Source organism: Acomys minous (assembly GCF_964271855.1).
Source record: "Acomys minous genome assembly, chromosome: 12".
Classification (NCBI taxonomy): Eukaryota; Metazoa; Chordata; class Mammalia; order Rodentia; family Muridae; genus Acomys; species Acomys minous.
The window spans coordinates 59749802-59771755 of NC_140493.1; the positions used below are offsets into that span (position 1 = coordinate 59749802).

Consider the following 21954-nt stretch of genomic DNA (forward strand, 5'->3'; position numbering starts at 1 on the left):
AGTTAGGAAAAGACAGAAAGTGTGGTGACTCTATCTATTGATGGCAGAAATTGGAAGATGTATCTAATGTCATGAAGTGAAATTTAAAATGATCTCAACCTAAGGCAAGAAGAAGAAATGAACGAAGAGGCAAATTTGAAATGCTCACATTTAGATTCAAATCTGTTTCTCAGATGAGTGTAACAGCCAATCAAAACAAGACAGGGTCCTGCAGCAGACAGTGTGCGAGAGACTTGGGCTAATTGACCATGTGTTACTGTGAGCCCCCAAAACTATATCTTATAGAATTTTCATGTATCTTGTTGTGCATGGAAACCTACTGGGGATATAGAAAATTAACAAGCAAAATGTACTGATGCTCGGGCCTCACCCTCAGGGGTCTTACTCTGCTTTGCTTTGGGAAGAAACTGTGTTTTGTTTTGTATTGCTTTCTCTGCTCTGGTGAGCCAGCAAATACAACACACAGACTGGGTGAGGAGCGCCTGCCCTGACTTTAAACCCAGCACCCCACATCCTTTTTTGCCTAGAACTTGGGTCCTCTACTTGGTCCCGAGTCATTCTTCTTCCTTCACTAATTTTCTCTTGATCATTCTCCTTTATATACATTGTATGTTGGTTTCCGTCTTTATAAAGAGCCTCCATTCCATGAGCAGTAGTCCCGCAGAGTCCCTCCCCTGCCCCGCACAGCCCCTCCCCTGCCCCGCACAGTCCCTCCCCTGCCCCGCACAGTCCCTCCCCTGCCCCGCACAGTCCCTCCCCTGCCCCGCACAGTCCCTCCCCTGCCCCGCACAGCCCCTCCCCTGCCCCTCACAGCCCCTCCCCTGCCCCGCACAGTCCCTCCCCTGCCCTGTCCCATGATCTCCACGTCTATTGGACCTCACTCCTCTCAGAGTTTCACCCTCTATTACTTCATCAAGCTCTTTCTTCGAGGTCACCTGTGGCATCCATGTTCCTAGAATTAGGGAGAAGTATAACTTAAGGGCTCTGACGGCCTGAATGAGTGAGTGCTGCCGCTGTAGGGCCATGTATTTGACCAGTTGCTTCCGAGTGGGTGGAATGTTTGGGAAGGATTAGGAGGTGTGGCCTTGCTGGAGGGGCTGTGCCAGTGGGGGTGAGCTTTGAAGTTTCAAAGGATGTGCTCCTCCTCCTCTCTGCTAAGTGGTTATAGATCAAGATGTGAGCCCTCAGCGGTCATGGACTCTCAGAAACCATAAGTAAATAAACTCTCTATTCTATAAGTTGCCTTGGCTATGGTGTCTAGAAAAGTAACTAGGGCCGTGGCTAAGACCCAGCTTGAGTGCTTAACAAACCTAAACTGTTCTTATTCTAAGTAGCTGCAATTCATTCTCATCCACAAAATGAAGGCCCTAAGCTCAGGCGCATAGGATCTGGGAGAGGTTGTCCGTGGTTAATTCATTTCTCTGGATGAGGAAGAGTTACTCTGGGAGGGTTTTGTAAAATGGGCTTCCAGTCAGATCCCATCTTATCATCCAAAACACAGCCCAGCCTGAGAGCCAGCGTTGCAAGCTCAGAGCATGTAACTGCCATGTAGGCACGCAACACAGGGACATCTTGCTTAAACCCATGCCTGTCCTGTCATTTTTCAGCTCTGCCTGCCCTACCGTGTTTTCCTTGGGGAGTCATAGGAGAATAGGCTCCCTCAGAATACAGTCCAAACTCCAAACTAGCCTGCTCGCTGTGTCAGCCTCCACTCCTGCTATCCCTTTCTAAACTTCCCAGACCTCTAGACAACCAAGCCCACGCTGTCACAGTGTGACTATTGAATGCACCCTCCTGAGCTCATGCTGAATAGCCAGTTCCCAGCCAGCAGCACTATTTTGGGAAGACTGGGAGACTTTAGGATTTGGGGCCTTGCTAGAGGAAGTGGGTCACTGAAGGCAGGTCCGTGGTGGTCTCCTCCCCTGGCCTCCTTTTTTGTCTTTTTCTCTACATCCTGGCCACCATGAAGTAAAAGTTTTCCTCCACTACCAGGCTTTTCCGTCATCACGATGCTCTTCCCATGATATGGAGCCAAGCTCTGAGACCACGTGCCACAATGACAATTCTCCTCCCTGCCCCCCTTATGGTTGTATTTTGGTCACGGTGACTAAAAGGAATAAGTAGGTTTCTCCATGTGTGGGTCACTCCCTCTGCACACACCGCTAATCTCTACCTCTCATCTAACCGTGCCCCTCTCAGCCTTCACTGCTCAGTTAGAAGATGCTTCCTCAGGGCCCTTCATCCTAGGCAGCTTCTTCTGCATCACGCTCCCTCTCAGACCCGATCTCTCGTGCTCAGTCTCCTATCAACGCACACGTGTATGTGGGTCTGGGATTGATCTCAGAGCTTCGTCCGTGTGCTACGTTGAGACTCTCACTTCTCTGCCCAGGTTTTACGTTTCAAGAGAGCAGGGATCTTACTCACTCATCGTATTGGCTGTGCCCTCCTGTTGCTCCGCATAGTCAGATGTTCAGAGCAGAGTGTTTTCTAAGTGGCTACGAATGAATATGAATGCGAGGTGGGAGAATAATCCAGCTGAGGTCACAGTGAGTGGAAGGGCGAGGACCATGAGTGATGGTCACCCCTCTGATGATCGTCACTGATCAGAAGTCCGTGGAACAAAAGACAAAGGTCTGGGTCCATCGGGTGAAGACAAGCTTTGGGACCACTTGCTTGGTACCACCTCTCTGTGTGGCCATTTTAGCATCTCTCTCTCCCTCTCTCTCTCCCTCTCTCTGTCTCTCTCTGTCTCTCTCTCTCTCTGTCTCTGTCTCTGTCTCTCTCTCTCTCTCTCTCTCTCTCTCTCTCTCTCTCTCTCTCTCCTCTCTCTCTCCCTCTCTCTCTCCCTCTCTCTGTCTCTCTCTCTCTCTCTCTCTCTGTCTTTCTGTCTCTGTCTCTGTCTCTGCCTCTGTCTCTGTCTCTGTCTCTGTCTCTCTCTGTCTCTGTCTCTCTGTCTCTCTGTCTCTCTCTCTCTCTCTCTCTTTCTCTCTCTCTCTGGTATTTTGACACAGGGTTCCTCTGCCTGTCCTGGACTCTCTTTGTAAACCAGGCTGGCCTGAAACTCACAGAGATCCACCTGCCTCTGCCTCCCGAGTGCTGGGATTAAAGGCGTGCTCCACCATGCCCAGATTTTAGCATTTCTCAATAGGAAGTTATCTTAGTCTTCTTGCATAGTGTAGAAAAACATTAATAATGCAATTCCAAGTTTGGAAAGACAATGGTATGGAAAATAGTGTTTTTCCATACCATTGTATCTAAATGTCGGCTCTACATAGCTTGGCTACCAGTGACATGTCCACGTATTCATGCTGAGACTCAGGGTAGCCAGGAGGTCTCTGTGAACCAAAGGGAGGACATGAATGCTTAGTCCCTGGCATTTGGAGTCAAATTCTGGCTCCACAACTCGCCGAGCGCCATTATGAGTGCGTCAACGTCTTTAAATCTTTTCTTTTTAAAACTAGGAACATCACTATTAGTGATAACTTCCGGAGACCAAGTTGGGCAACTCATATAAAGGGCTTTCTTTGCTCAATATTTGCTAACAGTTGGTGTTCCACAGTAATTCATTCCTGAAAGGCTTTTCAGAACACATTTAATTGCCCTTTAGTCACCCCCGTAGTCATAGAAATGTACACCACGTCAGTAGAGGTATGCCGAGAAGCCAGAATTAGTTTTTTAAAAATGGAGATTTTGGGGAGAGATGTCAGTGGCCTAATGGATGTTGAGAACTGAACAGACAGACCTTGGGAAAGAAGGAGTGTGAGGAATGAAAATTCACGAGCCATCTATCCAAGGCGCTGCTGTGGTCCAGCTTCATGTGCTCCTGTTAGCTGAAGATTAAATGTCTGGAGAGAGAGTCAGGTGGCCTGCCTTGCATCTGGGACCATCCACAGTGGTCAGAGGAGCATGAGTACCCAGGGCAGACAGTTCTAGAAGGCCATATGCTGACTAGACAAAATCCCTGAAGTGCCCAGACCATCACTAGGGTTCTAAGGACTTCTCACACACACTTCTCATGACTTACTGTCATTGTCATCGTCTTCCTTGGCCAACTTTAATTGCTTTCTATTATAACCTGGCCTTGTTTCCCTTTGTCTTTCTGAGGGACTCTCTTTTGAGTGACTTCTACAATGTTGATTCACTTATGCATTCATTTAGTCAACACATGTTGACGGAATTCTTAGCAATTATCAGCTTGTTTTGCAGAGACTCGATGAACCAAAGAAATTCTTATGCCCTCAAGGATTTCCTTCCTAGTAAAGAGAGACAGACAACTAAAAATAAATATATAGCATCATGTGGTACTGGGGCTAACAGCCAAACACTAATGGAAAACCATAAAAGAGAGGAGGGTGGTGCCCTGTTTATGAACCTGTCTTTCACCTGGCCTGTTTTGATGGTTTCATTGCTTCATTTGTCCGCCATAAACGATGAGCTGGCATCTCTCCTCAGGGGTGAGCATCATCGTGTTCCCTAGATAAGATACCGTTATGGTCTGCTATGGGGTGATGGCATTTTCTTTACTGAGTTAATCAGGCCCCCTCCAGATCAGCTGTTGCAGGTGGCCTAGAAAGAGGGGAGAACTATGTCTGGGCCCTCATGTGTGCTAACATTTTGAAGCATACTGAATGTCTAAAGAAGACATTTCCTTAACCTCATGCAGCTAATCTCTGTTCTCCAGATTCAGGTTGATTTCTTTGTGTTCCTCCTCTTCTTCTTCCTCTTCCTATTCTTTTTGTTCCTCTTCCTCTTCTTCTTCTTTTTCTTCCTCTTCCTCCTCTTCTTCTTCCTCTTCCCATTCCCCATCCCATCCCTTTCTTCCCCTTCTCTTCCTCCTCCTCTTTCTTCTTCTTCTTCTTCTTCTTCTTCTTCTTCTTCTTCTTCTTCTTCTTCTTCTTCTTCTTCTTCTTCTTCTTCTTCTTCTTCTTCTTCTTCTTCTTCCACAGATACTTTCTGGATATAAATAAGAAAAGTAACTATGCCTTGTAACTTAAGTTACAAATGACATTAGGGTGAATCACAGCTCTGGGAGAACCAGGTAAAAATGGTTAACAATTGGCAATAACACATTTTTGTTTTATTTTGTTTGTAATGGAGAGCAAAGACTTTGCGTATGCTAAGCATGTGCTTGGTTATTAAGCTATGCTTGCAGGCCCAAAAATGTTTTTTTTTTTGAAATACAAGTTAGAATCCTATTAAATCCACTCTATCTATAGTTAATGCTCATGTTTACTAAATTTGAGAGCACTAGATTAATTCTTTCCTAAGGACTCGGGACTAAAAGTAGAAAGTAAGATGAGAAAACACTTTACAATGTTTTTCTGTGCTGCTGCGATGTTCTGTGGGTAAAGCTTTCCTCTGCACAAGCCTGGCAGCCTGAGTTCAATCCTTGCAGGCCACAGGGAAAGAGAAGCAAGTCCGGAAGTCCTGCTCTGCCCTCGCCATGTGTGCCATGGCGGCACGTGTGTGCGCTGTGCGGCCCCCTCTATAGCCAGCTTAAGTTGAAGTGAAAGAAAACTTGACGGTTATTGGATGCTCTCATTCAAGTGGAGCAGAGAGGCTTGATTGTGTGATGCTCAGATGTGGCGCCCGCCTTGCAGGATGTGTGCTTCTTCAATGACAGGGCTGTCCTTGACACAGCTTTGGTTCCGGTTGCTGTGTGTGAGATGATCAGCTGTGTTGTGAGTATATTTAGCTTATGCTAAATGCCCCTGGGAGGATGACTATCATCTGTTTTCAGTTTAACTATGTTTGGGGCATGGCACATTTTTTCCAGATGAATAAATATTAAGCCTTTTCCACTTCCTGAGAAAACTTGGGCTCAATTTGAAGCACAAATTATCAAACATATTTTAAATCACATGAAAATGAAATGTAAAGAGCGATGGAATGTTTACAAGGACTTTTAGAAACATATTGCTTTGTGAAAAATGCCAGGTTTGGCATGAAAGTTTGTATACAAAATCTGACAGGGCAGAAATGATTCCCACGCCTGTTAGTGTAAATGGATGCATGGCTGACCAGGGGCCTAGAAACAGTGTCTACGTAGTGTCATAACTATGCAATGTCTTCGCATAACTTTTAAAACTTTTCAAGGTTAGTTTTGATCCAGCTGTTCACAACCTCTGTAGCTTCAGGAGCACATAAGATTTTGACATTTGAAATTTGCATATTCACATATAAAGTATTTTAAGCATTATCACCATCATAAAAGAATTTACGCCAGGCTGCTGAAAAGGGCGATCTAACCAGCTGCATTCATTTATTTCTCCATAAACCATAAACTTACTAATAGAAATCTTAAAGGAAACATTAAACCAAACCGGAAATAGATTTTGGACGCTTGCATTACCCTCTTTGTCTGTCCACAGTGTTCTTCCTGTGATTGCTCCAACCCCCTCCTAACAGATGTTCAAGACCTCAGACTTCCTGACAGCCACTCATGTATTTTTTTCCTCTTCATTCCTCTTGCCTTTCCTGAGTCCTAGTGTAAATTAGGAAGGCACATCACAGAATGCTTTGAATGTGATATGTCTCATCTGTCCCCAGGTGTGTGTGTGTTTGGAAACTTGGTGCCCAGTGCTGGTGCCCTTTTGGGAGGTCGTAGACCTTTGGGACTGTGGTCCATCCAGGATCCATGGGTTGCTGTGGGTGACGTGAAGGCAATAACTCTAATGGTACTAGCCTGAGCTTTCTCCTTCTCATCAGTCAAGATATGAGCCATGGCGTCTCATATTTCCACCATCATGGATGGAGTCACTGAACTTCCCGCCTTCCCTGCCACAGGACTGGAGTCTTTGAAGCTATGACCCAAAATAAACCCTTCCTCCATTAAGTTGCTTCTGCTGGGTATTTGGCCATGATGATAAGCAAAGTAAATAACACAAACACAATGCTCTTTCTTCTCACATTGATGTGAAGTGTAAAATGTTTATTCCTCATAGTTCTGGAAGTCTAAGATCAAGGTACTGGGCTCTCTGGTGTCTGGTGAGGGCTACCATTTCCCTTGAGTCTCGCTTGGAAGGGGTGACAGGGGCCAGAAGATTCAGTGCTCTGTGTGGATTCTTTTACAGCAGCTTTCATCCCATTTAGGAGGGATGATGTAACCATCTCTGAAAGGCCCCGCCTCTCTGCACGCAAATACGTCTGTGTCACTGTAAATGTAGACATAGCCCATAAAATTTCTTTGTATGTATAATTTATATATATATATATATATATATATATATATATATATATATATATATATATATATATATAGTGTGTGTGTGTGTGTGTGTGTGTGTGTGTGTGTGTGTGTATGTGTGTGTGTAGACTTGTGGAAGTTCAGAGGACAGCCTACAGAAATTAGTTCTCTCTTACCCATCCCACCTTGCCCATTTTCTCATTAGTGTCAGAGAAAACTAGAATGCATTTCAGTGCACAGTGTGTGAGTAGATTTGACGCTTCTATGGAGGCTTAGAGAGAAGACAGACTTCTCCTGGCCTGTGCTGCTGGCATACCGGCCAGCTTGGTTCTTAGGAGGCCTTTTGTCAGGTCTGGTTCTGGAGAAGGCACTGGGGCTGCACAGAAGGCCCGCTCACTCACAGTCCCTGCCGTGTTACCCTAAAGCCTGAAACAGAGCAGAGTCCATGTATTTTAAATGTTAAAGCATTATGGATTTACTTCATCCATCTGCACATCTCCTGTCAATGAAATAGCTTCAGAATGTCATTCTTAAAGTTTTCATATGTTTTGGGTGTCACCAAAGTAACTTTAACCGGAAGGACAATCTATTAAAAAACTGTCTAGTAATTTTTTTTTCAGTTCTGAATTGTGCTTGGACAGATTCCTTTTTTTAAGCCGAAGCTCTTCAGTGGTATCTACTAAATGTATAGACAGTGAGTAAGAACGCCACAAATATCTGTTTTAAATCAGAATTATTAGCTAACTGGAACTAAAAATAAAGTAATGCCTGCCACTTCTGGGACACGCAGAGGCTTGATCATTTGCCTCACTGAAACACATTGCCTCTATTTTGTAGTCAAAAGAGTAAATTGCTTCACTCTCGCTGAAGCTCTGAACTCTGTTTCAACTGTATGCAGTTCTCTGTTAACTTCTCAGAAGAGTTCGTGGAGACATGCACAGCAACAAGTCCACAAACACAGTTAGTAGGTTATGTTTTCCTAACATGTCAGTTGAGTTACCTTTCATGTTGAATTATTGCAATTGATGTCTTAATTTCAAAAAACAAAACAAAACAACAACAACAAAAAAAAAACACAAGAAAGGCCTTTAGACATTAAAAGCAACTGTACAGTCCTTGGGACTTTTATCTCCAATACAAGCACTGATGCTTATTAATTCGATGATGTCAGTGGGGGTTTTCAAAGCTGATCTTCCCAGAGGCCTTTGGCCCTCTTGATAGTTTTGGAATTATATTATAGAGATCAATTACATTGTCTAGACTGAGGCCCCAGAGGTATTAAATTGCCCTTTCTTTGAAGAGAGGGTTTAAACACCAGACATGTGTGCATTAGTGATGGAGCCCATAGACCACATCTGTCTCAAAGCTTTCTCCCTTACCCCTGCTGGGCTGCTCTTCTCCCTCAGCCCTGCTGGGCTGCTCTTCTCCCTCAGCCCTGCTGGGCTGCTCTTCTCCCTCAGCCCTGCTGGGCTGCTCTTCTCCCTCACCCCTGCTGGGCTGCTCTTCTCCCTCAGCCCTGCTGGGCTGCTCTTCTCCCTCAGCCCTGCTGGGCTGCTCTTCTCCCTCAGCCCTGCTGGGCTGCTCTTCTCCCTCAGCCCTGCTGGGCTGCTCTTCTCCCTCACCCCTGCTGGGCTGCTCTTCTCCCTCAGCCCTGCTGGGCTGCTCTTCTCCCTCAGCCCTGCTGGGCTGCTCTTCTCCCTCACCCCTGCTCAGCTACTCTTCTCCCTCAGCCCTGCTGGGCTGTTCTTCTCCTAGACTTATCCAACAGGATCTTTTATCTACTGAACCATCTGCCATGCCTTAGTGCCTTTCTAAAACTTTATATGTGTACATATATGTGTTTGTGGGTGTGCATGTCTGTATGCAGGTTTGTGGGTGTGCATGGATATGCAATATTCACCTAGAGGCTGGAGAACCTTGGGTACCATTCCTCAAGAGCCACTCACCTAGGTTTTGAGCCAGACTCTCTGTTTGTCCTGTAAGTCACTGGTAAGTCCCAGGGATGTGCCTTTCTCTGCCTCTGCAGCACTGATTTACACATGTGTGCCATCATGCCTGGCTTTTTAAATGTAGATTCTGAACATGGGTCCTCATGCTTGTGAGATCTCCCCAGCACTGTGGAGAGGTCTATAGTGATTTCCCACTGCGTTGTTTTACATATGGACAAGGCAGCTCCCAGGTTGCTAGGAGCTGACAATGAGGAGCCGTCTCCTCCCGTGTCCCTTCTCTTCAAGGCTTTATCCGTTTCCATAAGCTGTAAACATTAAGAAGTCAACCCCAGGCTCCCATCGTATCAGCCTCTGTCTTTTGTTCCCTTTTGCTGGTCTGCAATCCTTTCCCAAAATGCACTAGTGGTAACCAAACCAAGTCTGCCTCTTGAAAGGTAAGGGCGTGTCCTTCAAGGCGTTTTCACTCACTCCGGTGATGTTGCATGTTTCTTTCAGATCATCCCAATTCAAGACTCGCAGAGCCACCTGAAAGTGACAGCCACAAAGTAAGTGCACGTTTAGAATCTTCTTTTTAGCAGCATAAGGAATGGGGTTTTTGTGCATAGGAGAGATACTAAGCCGTCCCTTTAAAGTCAATAAAACTGATAAATGGACAGAGATGAAATAAACAGCGCTCAGGTTATCTCCAGGGCACACACTCAGCATCCTCCCCTGTCGTGCTAAGTTGGATCGTAGGCCAAGAGGAACTGCAGACGGTGTACTGGGTACATTATGTCTTGAGAGTGTACAGTGCACTGTAGGTGACTCAGCAGCTTGAGAGAGCAGCTCTGTGAGGTCTCCAACTCCTGCCGTGGGGCAACATGGAGTGGTGGGAAATGTGCCAAACAAGTTTGGATCTGTGTCTTGGGTTGTATCCCCGGCTCTGCCACTTGATGGCTGAGCATATGCCTGCTCCTCTCTGTGACTTGGTTTCCTCACCCTTAAAATGGGTCGAATAGCACTGCCTTGCCTGCAGGCACGGTACCATTGCAATAACTTGTTCAGCCGGTCTTTGCATTTTAAAAATACTAGTTAAAAATACATATAACATATATATGTACATGTATACACACATATATGTACACATACACATATGTACACATATATCTGTTTCTTTTTTTTATGGCAAAACCTTTCTCTGCCCTTCAGGCTGGCTCCAGAATCATCCCCAGAGCCCAGGTTGGCATTGAACTCATAGCAATTCTGTTGACTCTATCTACTGAGTGCTGGGTCTATGGGTGTGAGCTACCATGTCCAGAAAACTAATGAACATAGTACTATCTGTAGGTCTTGTGAGGAGATTGATGCGCTGGTTTATTTTAGAGGCATTGACGCCCTCGTAACGGTGAGCACACCGCCGCTGAGACCCCGGTTTCCAACTCCGTACTGCATTAAGAGAGGGATTCCTTGGAGAAAGGGTTGGTTAGGACTAGGGTAGAAAATACAAGATGATCTTAGAGCATCCAACAGTGCCAGAAACTGAAGAAACAGGAAAAAAGGACAAAGCACCCCCCCACCCTCCCACAAATGCGGGGCCCTGTTGCAAGAGCTCCAAATAATAAATAAAATAGCAGCTGAAGGGTCCCAGGCAATACAGACAGGAGGCAGAGCACAGGCTACACAGGGTGACATTCTTCCAAAATGTGGGCACGAGAAGGGTGACAAACCTGATAAGGGCTGCTTCAGACAGGAATGTTTTCGCTCTGGAGGATTGAGGCCAGATCTTTGTCCCTGCCAGGCAAGCTCTCTCCTGTCTCACCTCCCCCAGGGAATCACGGCTTACGTCATGGTGGCCTGTCATATTAAAAAGAGGCATCTTTGACCTAGAGTGAGAAGGGCACTTTATGCCTTTACAGGAGGATTCTCCTCCCCACCTGTTCCCTGATTCTAATCGTGAGGGAAACACATTCTAATACTTGTCTATTCTAAATCTTTGGCTGGTACTCTTCTAAACCATCAATGTGGCCTAAAGCAGGTGACATATGAGACGTTGTCCTGGATAGATGCCTAAGCCAACATTATGACCGAACGTCATATCATATCCTGGGTTGACTCTGAGGCAGAACCAGGACATGGACAGGGCATAGAGCTAAGAAAGTGTGGGGTCTAGTGAGCAGTGAGAGTCTGACATGGTTTAGGGTTTGTCGTCGGTGACACGGACCCTTATTAATGGATAATACTTGGGAAGCTGAGCCTGGAGTCCACACGCACTGTCTGTCCACCTGCACAATGAGTCTACAAATTATTAATTTATAAATACTGGGAAAGAAAATTTTATTTTATGTATTTGTTTTTTGGTTTTTCAAGACAGGGTTTCTCTGTGTAACCTTGGCTGTCTTAGACTCGCTTTGTAAACCAGGTTGGCCTCAAATTCACAGTGATCCACCTGCCTCTGCCTCCCAAGTGCTGGGATTAAATGCGTGCGCCACCCTGCCCAGAGGAAAAAAAAATTTTTAAAGTGAAGTATACTCCTCTGAAAACATCCAAGCACTGGTTTAAAGAAACACCTTCTAATCTTAAAAAGCATTTTTATTTATGTGTATGCATGTGTGCAGTATGTGCAAATAAGTGTGCTTGCTCACAGAAGCTGGAGGAAGTTGAAAAATGCAGGGTGTATAGGATGTGCTGGCAGCTTGCTTTCCAGCTGATTATAGCTGGGGGTAAATAAATTGCCCTCCCTCCCCCTCACACAAAGTTGTCAACAACTAGCAATGCTCCTCGATGTTATCAGATGAGAGTTGGGCGTATATGAAAATCAAGGACTTGGAAAAATGTGGAGATAGTTCTTAAATATATCACGATTTCTCTGACTAGTCTTTTTTTTTTTAAAGCACATCAATTTGCACATAAGTATGCTCTTGACTCCATGGCAACCATGTTTGTGAATTTTAAGTACGCCCTTCATCAAACTTCATAAAATATAATAGCATTGCTAGCCTTTCATGGTTATTTATTTAAAGGCTCTTTGGGTTGTTTATACTTCCATTTCAAACTTCTGTCCCCTAATAACTAATTAACAGAATGATGCCGCCCAAGTTGTATGTGCGATGCTTTGCATGATGCTTATAAAACTGTGTGTTTGAAATGTATTAGACACTCATTTTTGCAGACTTCCTATCATGAATTCTGAGTGTTCTTCTTATAAAACGTCGCATCCAGAAGTGCAGTGTTATCACATTGCTCCACTGCCTACTATAAGCACCACCTGTGTGCTTGGCATCTCATTTGTTTGTTTTTCTTGTTTTGGTCTGGTGGCTCCTTATGCACAAATCATCAAAATTCCTATCACATATTCAGGCATCAGAAGTGCTCCTGCCCAGCATGGCTGGAATTGAACTCAGGACTCTGCCAGCATCTGTGGCTGGGCTTGAATCATATGATCATTGTGCCTAGGGGTCTCTGCTGAGGTCACTAAGAGCCTGTGAGGGGACGTGCAGGTGCCTTGATGGGATGGCTACAGTGAGGTGAAAGGGAAACACGCACTGCGGGTACTCGGTTAGGACACGTGCAGGGGAAACACGCTCCCTGGCTTCTCCTGCCTCCCTTCTCTCTTTCCAAATCTCCTCCTAGACGTCCCTACTCACTCACAGTAGGCCCCCGGGCTGTAGGTGTTGGCTTCTCTTGCCATGGACTTGAAAGAGCCCTTGTTCAGAGCAACAGAGCTGAATCGACTGCGGCTATGAGTGACATAACTCATTTGTCACAGAAAGGTCAAAGCTTCCTTCCTTTCTTCTTTCCTTCTTCTTCTTTGGAGGTTGTTTCCTTTGTAGGAATTAAATAAAAGTGTCTCTTATAAACACAAGAACAATAAGTGAAGGTAAATACAAGTAACCTTTTCTGCTGGAGGAAAGCTGAGAGACGCCCAGGGTGCATTTGTCTCTGGGTGAGCCTTCCTCGGGCTACCTCCAGTGGAAGGTCCTAGAGTCTCTCTCAGCTCCTGACCTGTGGTGTCACATAAGTGCTTCCATTCGTTTCTTTACTGGGCAGGGCTTGGACTTGCCCAGCAGTCTCCTCAGATGTATTTGACACATAACCTTCACATACAAACCTGGTTACACCCCTCTCTGAAGTTCTAGATGTGTTTGCCTGACGGTTCAAGTGGTGATCATGAGGTTTTACGTGGAAGAGTCGGGCTTACTGTGCAGCAGTGCGCTGCGTGAGGAACACTTCTGTGCAATACACCTGCCGACGGGTTCCTGTTTCTGGGGCCATGCTAATGGAATGTGACGGTCAGTGAGCAAGTCCACTTCCATATCTGGGGGTATTCAAGTAGCAACTGGATGTGGCAGTGCAGGCTTACTTTATGTCTCCAGCACTGAGCACTCCGCACTCAGGATCCCGAAGAGACTCAGTCTGTGACACGTTAGTGATAGTGAAGCAAAGGTGTTTATTGAAACTTACTGGGTGTTCCAGTAAGAAAGCAATGCAAAAACAACACCACACCAAAGCTATGGTGGCCACTACTAGTGCAAACCACCAATACCATTCCATTTGTTACAATCTTCTATAATGTTTCCATAAAACCACAAGCAACCAAACTAATACCAGCATAATCTATATACTTAACACTATCTTAATCCTAATAGGAGTGGCATCTAACATCTCATAGCATAAGGGTATACGACCTGATCGAAGAGTCGTGTCCAGCTCATCAGGTTCGGAGCCGCGACGTCGTTTGCTCGACCGCTCGGTGCTAGTCCGAAGTTATGTGGTTCCTGGCTTCCGGTTTCAGATTGTCAGAGGTTCGGTCCACGTCTACATCGGTGGATCTCGTTCAAGAACTGGCCGTGTTTAGGCAGTCATGGTGAAGGCGAGATAACTGACTGCTTCTTCTCAGGGTTTTTATACTTAACTTAACCTTATCATTTCTAATTCACACGTTTCTGTTAATCTAGCTTTCTACGTCACTGTTATCACGCTCGTTCAGCATATGGCTGACTTCATTATCTTATCTACTCTGGGCACCTGCTGGTGGCCCTTACATGTTTATGACACTTTATAAAGCAAGACAGGCACTTACCAACTCACTCATTTATTTCCCTTCATCCAGTACTACCTCTGGGACTGGTATCTCCAGTAAAGCTGATATTACCTCCTCTGAGTCTGACTTCTCCTTTTCCGAGGTTCAAGTCACATGGGGATGCTAAAGTCCCTGCCCATCTTTCTTATATATTGTTTGCCGCTGCGGCAGTTTCTCTCCAGGGACCACAAGATCTTCAAAAGCAAGAACTTTGGTGCTTGCTGTGTTTAATAGCCCACAGTGTGATGCTCAGTGTCACCTGCCCTCATCCCTGCCCTCATCCCTGCCCTCATCCCTGCCCTCATCCCTGCCCTCATCCCTGCTGCTGCTTCTTAACTCCGTCTGACAGTGTTTCTTACGATGGAATGCAATACATCCTTTTCCGATTTCAGGAGCACAAAGGAGGGGCCTGTCATGCAGAGGATACACACCCATCTTTGGGACCACCTCATCTTCCTTTTCTGCCTGTCCTGGAGCCCCCATTTTTTCCAGGCATCTCTTCTATACATCAGCCTCTGAGTCTTCTCCTTGAGTGAGCTCCAACTGAGAACTAGCCATCCTAAGAGAACCATGTCCTAAGGGACAAAACGACTTCAAGACCCAAAGCCACACACCTCCCATGGTGAACTTTCAGACTCTAAGCATGGTGGAAGTATTTTTTAACCCATTTGGCTCCCCTTAAAACATATTGCAAATGCCTTTGCTTATGTTGGGAGCTATTTTAAAAATAAAAACCTTAACTTCCGTGGTCAGGAGAGTCAAACTACACGCGCAGCCGAGGCTGGCTGTCACTGCAGTAGCCTTTGTCATCTGGGGACCCTGGGCTCCAGTCTCAGTTTTCCTGTTCCCTGACTGCTAGTCCTTGGACACATTCTGAGATATTTGAAGGTTTGTATAACTTCATCTAGAGCACCTTTGAAACACAGTCTACAGGGTGTTATGATAAGCCACTGAGTTCCTGATACAGCCTTCTTGGTACAACCCAACATACACGGCACATTTCTGCCACTAATCAATTCTAGAGAAGCAATATGGATCTGGAGGCCAAGGCCAAGAGCCAGTCTACTGAGCAAGACAATGTTGGAGGTGGATGCTGGGGAACATCACAGAAGAGCACTTTCTACTTTCTAGAAGCAGGACTGCTAGCCCATGGCTATGTGTGGTCAGCCACAGGTTCCACCTTCATCACTGATCCATTCTTGGAAGCACCCACTGGGGAGCACTGGCACAAGTGGGAGATGCCAAAGTCCAAATTCAGCAGTTTAGTTTGGAGGTCTGACTGACTGACAATTCTAGAGCTAGTTAGCATCTTATCCTAGAGCCAATCAGCATCTTATTCTAGAGCCAATCAGCATCTTATTCTAGAGCCAGTTAGCATCATCTTATTTCCATTAGGGTGAGCAGAGAGGGCTGACTTTACAGTGAGGGGAAGGCAGAAGGAAATAAGAAGCAAAGGACAGCTTGATCATTTCAGAGTTACTATTCTTACTAATCTTATAGAGTAGAAATAGACGGGTGTCCTCATCATGCCTGCCTCTATAAACTGGCCTTTTCTGATTGATTGCTGTAAATAACCTTAATCATCATTGGCCTCCACTCTCTCCTCCTCATCCTCCTTCTCTTCTTCTTGTTCTTCTTGTTCTTGTTCTTCTTCTTCCTCCTCCTCCTCCTCCTCCTCTTCTACTTCCCCGTCTCCTTTTCCTTCTCCTCTTCTTCTTTTTCTTCCTCTTCCTTCTAACATACTTTAGGCTTCAGTCTGTTTACATAGTATTTGGTACTATAACTCTGTTATGATCTGGTCTGCACAGGTTTAGTACATGTGCCCTGTCCAAAATTGTGGCCTCCTATAAAGGCTTGTTTAGCAGGCATCTTATCGCTGTCACTGGGGGGTAAAGGCGGCTTCCTCCTTAACTGAAACCATGTGTTCCCAAGTCTTTCTTCTCCTGCGGTCTATGTGGTCTTCAAAGCCACTGTCTTCTCATTTTTGTTACCCCCCCCCCACATACACCCCAACCACTGTAAAGAGTGCATGCTTAGCCAACTGTAGGCTTGTTCGAGAGGATAAACAATTCTGATTATAAGAAGAATTATATGAAAACACAGTATGAGTAGATCACTGTCTTTTCACTGCATTTAAGAATGGGGCAAAAGAAGATGGAAATGCTGTGGCTTGTGGTTTTCTAAGTTAGTGCTGCTAGGGTCAGTGGAGGGAGAAGAGACTTGGTAAACCTGCAGCTGCTTTGAAAATTCTGGTCATGTTGCTTGGAAAGAGAGACAAGCTACCCAACACAAGCATATAAAACCAGAAGGATGTAAAAGCAAGCCTGATGCCAAAAGGGAGGAGCTAGCAGATCAGAATGGTCCCTTGCAGCCACCTGGTGTGTGATTTAACACTTCTCTGAGCTTTTGTTCCGCGATGTTTTGTGACTGAGCTTATTCCCATCCCCTTGTCAAAAGCAGCATCTTTTAAGGGTGGATGTTTTCTTTCCATTCTTGTTTACACCTTCCCATCCCCGCTGTTTATAAGATTGGTCTCTCACACTCTGCCTGGGGTGTTTTCTATTATTGTGCAGCTAAGATTGCCAGAGGAGGCTTTAAGCGGCTCTATTTGGAAAGATGGGGGAGCTGTGCTGCCCCGCAGACTCCCAGCATGCCACAGCATCTTCCCCATGATAGAGGCACATAGTTATTATGAACCTGTGACCAGCTGTGAATCTTTGCACATCCAAGTATTTTGAATGCTTGGATGTATCTGCTGTGGATCTTATTATAGAGTCTCTCACGTGGGCTGGTGCCTGGGGTCGAGGAAAATGTGACTCCTCAAAGTGGAGCCCTTGCCACCTTCTTCCCAGCTCTGTGTGGGAACTGACGTCTCATGGCTTCCTCTCCCTACTCGTTCACATCGTTCCCTTACCTTCATCCTCCTCACCTGTTGCCATGGTTCTAGCATCCTTCTCACCCATTGCCATGGTCCTAGCATCCTTCTCACCCATTGCCATGGTCCTAGCATCCGTGTTCAGGTAATGCTTTGCCTGTAACACAGTGATGGCGGTACCCAGGACCCACTGAACATGGAAACAAGTCAATTTGACTTGGTTTTCTGAAACAGGAATCCAGAAAAGTAAAAGGGCTGGAACCCTCAACTACTTTTGATTTAATTCTAACTGTGATGGTTCTTTGTACCAAGAGAGACAAGCTTCGGCAAGTGGTAGAGCCAAGTGTGCCCTTGACCTTCTGGAGTTCCTCCTTGACTTCATCTTACCAGGAGCCCTTCCCATCCCTCCCTCTTCACTTGCCATGGCCTTCACCATGGGGGCAGACGCTGTGTCACACTCTCTGCCTCTCCCGGATCTCAGTTATTAATCCTTCAGGAATGAAGCTATCTAACTTGAACTGAGCTGTGGTGCAGAGAACTTGCAGCCCTCACGAGGCTGAAGTGGGAGGTTCATACATCTGAGGCCATTCTGGGGCTACGAGGTTAAGGGTTTATCTTAAGAAAAAGATTTCTTAAAGTTGAATTCAGTCATGTCTCATCCAGCCCAATGTAGCACACAGAAACATGGGTGGTCCCGGGCCAAAGGCTCCTCTGCTTGGTGGGCTTCTTACCAGCTCATGGCCTGGGCTTAAGTTCTTTAAACTTTCAGCTTTGCAATGGAGTTGGTGAGTCCATGCATCAGCCTTCCCCCTGGCAGGATCCTTGTAATGCTCAATGGGGAAGGAGCCACTGAAAGCTCGTTGTTAAAAATAAGAAAGGCTCCCTGCAAAGGTAAGTGTTAGCTATTCTTCTGCTGCTGTGACAAAAATGCCATGACCAAAAGCAACTTCCATAAGGAAGAGACGATTTGGGCTTATGCTGCTACAAGGCCAAGAGCCAATTGTGATGGGGAGGCAGGACCGCAGGTAGCAGGCGTGGTGGCAAGGGCAGGAAGTTGAAAGAACATATTTCCAACCACAAGCAGTAAACACAGGGTGAACTGAAAGTGGGTTTCTGCTACAGACTTTCAGTACGTGCCTCCAGTGACAGCAAGGCTGTACCCTTATTCCCGAATAACACCACCACCTGTAAACCAAGCAGTCAGATACTTGAGCCTATGCAGGCGTTTCTCAACCAAAGCAGCACAGGGAGGAAGGCAAGAGAATACCATACCCCTGCATAAAACGCATAGCTTCTTAGCAGAATATGACAGGGCGGAAGGCTTCAACTTGATCTTATTGTAGTCTATAACTTTGTTGTCCGAGCTCACTTCCTTAACTGTTCAGGAGTATATGTTGTCAAACCTCATGGGGTTTTCATGAAGGCCATGCATGTTCCTCAGCATATGGCTGAGTTATACGGTTATTGCAAGATGGCACTATCATGAGCTGGGATGCATTCCGCGCACCTCCTTCTGAACGTGGCTTCCTAGAAGCACAGCAGGCTACAGAACATGGGTTGTTTCCTCTTGTGACCACGAGGCCCACGCTGCTGTCCGTCACAGTGGCACAGTACGATTGCTCTTAAAAGATCCAATTTCAAATTTTAAAATAGGGTTCTACTGACTGTAGCTTATTTCCTACCATAGTGATGCTGAGAACTGTCAAATTAAACATAAGGTGACTGTGTCGGCTTGGCATTTTATAAGCTTGCAGTGGATGGAATGCTGTCACCTCTGCGTTGCTTTAAGAAGTGACCCCAGAGCTTGGACAAGAGATTCCAAGCATTTCCAAGCTGCCTGCATATGAGGTAGGCTCAGATGGCTGAGAATGGCATCAAGGCAGCCAAGAAGAATGGTTTAGACTATAGGCAGCGTTAAACAGAGAGGCACTGTTTCCCACTCAATTTAGTGGGACTTAGAATCACCATGGAAACCGACCTCTGGGCGTGTAGGTAGGGGTTATCTAGATTAGATTAACTGAGGTGGGTGAGCCGCCCTAAATGTGGATGGTACCTTTTAGTGGGCTGGGGTCCTAGACTGCATGCAAAGGAGAAAGTGGGAGGAGCCTAGTATTCGCCTCTCTGTGCCTCCTGACTTTGGGCACAGTGTAACTACCTGTCTAAAGCACTTGCCACCATGACTTCCCTTCATGGACTCTACCCTGGAGCTATGAGCAAAAGAAAATCCTCCTTATTTAAGCTGCTTTCGCTACAGTGACATAAGGAAGGCAAGAGTGATGCTCATTTCCTGGTGTGAACTTGACACTGTCCACACTTGACAGACAACAGCAGCTCCTGGTGACTTACTTACTTAGTTACGTCAGATTTATTTATTTTTACTATGTGAATGTGAATGTTTTGTTTGAATGTATATATGGTACCCTCAGAGGCCACAGAGGGGCATTAGATACCCTGGAAATTGGGGTTACAGATGCTTGTGAGCTACTGTGTGAGTGCTGGGAACCAAACCTGGGTCCTCTGCAAGAATAGCAAAGAGCTCCTAACCACCTAGCCATCTCTCTGGCCACTGTTGTGCTTATTTCTAACAGACTTACGTTATTAATTCAGTACATAGTTTATATTTGCCCCCAAATTGTATTTGTCCGTTTAAAAGTGATCTACACTTAAGTCTCAGTATGAGCCAACAGACAGAGGAAGGCCTTAGATTGTGTCCTAAAGGTCCCCAAGGTGGCCACAGCGAGACAAACTGACAAAGATGTGGCAGGCTCTGAACACTGCCTGGGAATGGACTTAACCAGTAGCCAAGAGCGCCTTTGGCCAAGGAAGCAACACACCCACACGTAGAGTTTAGGATGCTTATTCGATGGTAGCATGTGGAGGTCACAGGTAAAGAGAGTACAGATAATGGGCCTAGTTGAAGGTAAGTTCAAGGGACTGGTAGGGTTTAATGGTGGCCGCAAAGCCATGAGTCCCAGGAATGGAGAGGCAAAAGCAGACTTGAGAGCGCTGGTTAAGGTAAAACCCAGAGTTAGCCACTCGTAGAGAGAGGAAAGTGAGATCTGGAGTCGATGTAATTGGGAGGTCAGAAGAAAAATAATAACAGAAACAAGAGGTCTGAAGGAGCAGCAGAGATTGGGGTCAAGATGGTAATTTCACTTTCAGTGGAATTTAGAAATGCTATAAGACATCCACAGAAAAACTCAGAAATGAGAGGAGGGGAGAGATAGAGGCAGGGAAGGAAGAAGGCCAGAGACCGACGGTAGAGATGAAGACTTAGGTTTTTCTGACAAGTCATTATTGGGGCCACGGGGGAGAAATTAGATATAAACTCTGAAGAAACAACTTTAGTGGCTGTCAGATTCAAAAATGAAGTACCCAGAGTTGAGTTTCAGATAGAAAGGAATACTATTTTAGTGTAAAAAAAATTCCCATACAAATTTTAGACATATTAAAAAAAATAATGTAATGCTGACCTAAAATTGAAATTTAGCTGCAAGTTCAATATTTTTATTTGTACAACCTGGCAACACTAGACAGTGGTAATGCCCTCATTTATACAAAGGGCAGGAGAGGAAGAGGAGGAGACAGCAGTGAAGCCTGGAAATGGACAGGCCGGTCCCAGGAAAAACCAGGATGCTGCGTTACCATGGAACCAAAAGGCAGAATACATGGGAGAGAGGACCAGGTCATTGGGAATCCATAGGCAGCTTGCGGCAAGCAATTTGGAAGGCTGGCTGTGGTGGGTTGAAGAACAGCGAGAAGGAATCAGAGTCCTCCTGTTAGGAGGCAGGATGGGCAGGCGGGGAAGCAACGCTGCTCGGAAAGGTTGCAATGCGGAAGGCATACCTGTGGGATGGAGGGAGGTGGAGGGAGAGCCAGAGAGGCAAACTCAAAACGGAAGGTGAGTGGTGGCGGAAAGACGTGGATGCGCTGAAAAGGAGTTTTACAAAATAAATTTATTTATGAACAAATTTACAAATAAATTGACACTCGCAGGAGGATGCTCCCTGCTCAGTCTGTTCCTCAGACTCAAGAAGGAAGCAGGGGATGGATACAGATGTGGTTTCAAAAGAAGAGACTGCGATGGAGGCCTTTTACTTACAGCTAGACTGGGCAATTGAGAGGGGATGAGATGGAGGCAAACTGTTGATTGAGGGAGGGATATGATGGCGAATTCAAAGATGCTCATAACTCATCCAGGACAGAATGCTCTGCTTCCCTCTGTTTGCATTTCCTTTCGGTCCTAGCAATCCCGTATATCTTATGGACTCACGGCAGGTGCAATTGTTCACCAGGGAGAGAGAAATAACTGCAGCAGAATTAAAGAGGCTTACTCCTCTCGGCTTTATTAAACCCAGAGATTCTGGCCCCAAAACAATCAGGGTCATTTGTCCACATGGTGCCGCAGGCATACCTAGCGGAGTCTCGTGGAGTCCAGGGGCTGTGTCCAGGGGAACAAGGGCCTTGCCGTGACACACTGAAGTAACAGGGCCTCACAGACGGATACACAGGGTTCCTAGTCACCTTTCTTTTCTCTGGAAACAACTGGAAATTCTGCAGACGGGAAAAGATGCAGTCAAGCCTGCAGTTTTCCAGCCACTTTATCTGTCTTCTTGTAAGAGTAGCGGGTGCCCTGTGCAGCCCTGGGAGAGAGCTACAATAGAGCTGTGGAAATGAGAGAGTGCCCAGAAAGAGAGACATTTCAGGGAGGGGGTGGGGTGGTTCTGCCCCACAGGGGAAGCTCTTCTGCCTCCATGCATATTTCCAGGCCTGTTCTGAACTGCTCTCCCTCCCTGCGGCCCCAACCCAGAGGCACAAGAGAAATTCCTAAAAGCAGACTAGTGCTGTCTGGCTATTTTTAGTATTCGATGTTTGTATTTATCTA

The 21954-nt window shown here is 45.9% G+C and overlaps 1 protein-coding gene across 6 annotated transcripts in view; it reads left to right on the forward strand.

Annotated features, from left to right (window-relative positions):
* Nucleotides 1–21954, forward strand: part of NCALD (neurocalcin delta) — a 408716-nt gene that overhangs the window by 198524 nt on the left and 188238 nt on the right. For 4 of the 6 annotated variants that reach the window (XM_084751629.1, XM_084751633.1, XM_084751628.1 and 1 more), the window contains exon 3: nucleotides 9631–9680. The exons of the other annotated variants lie outside the window; for them this stretch is intronic. The gene's annotated coding sequence lies outside the window, so the exon portion shown is untranslated. The remainder of the gene's footprint in view (nucleotides 1–9630; nucleotides 9681–21954) is intronic. 6 annotated transcript variants of the gene reach the window in all.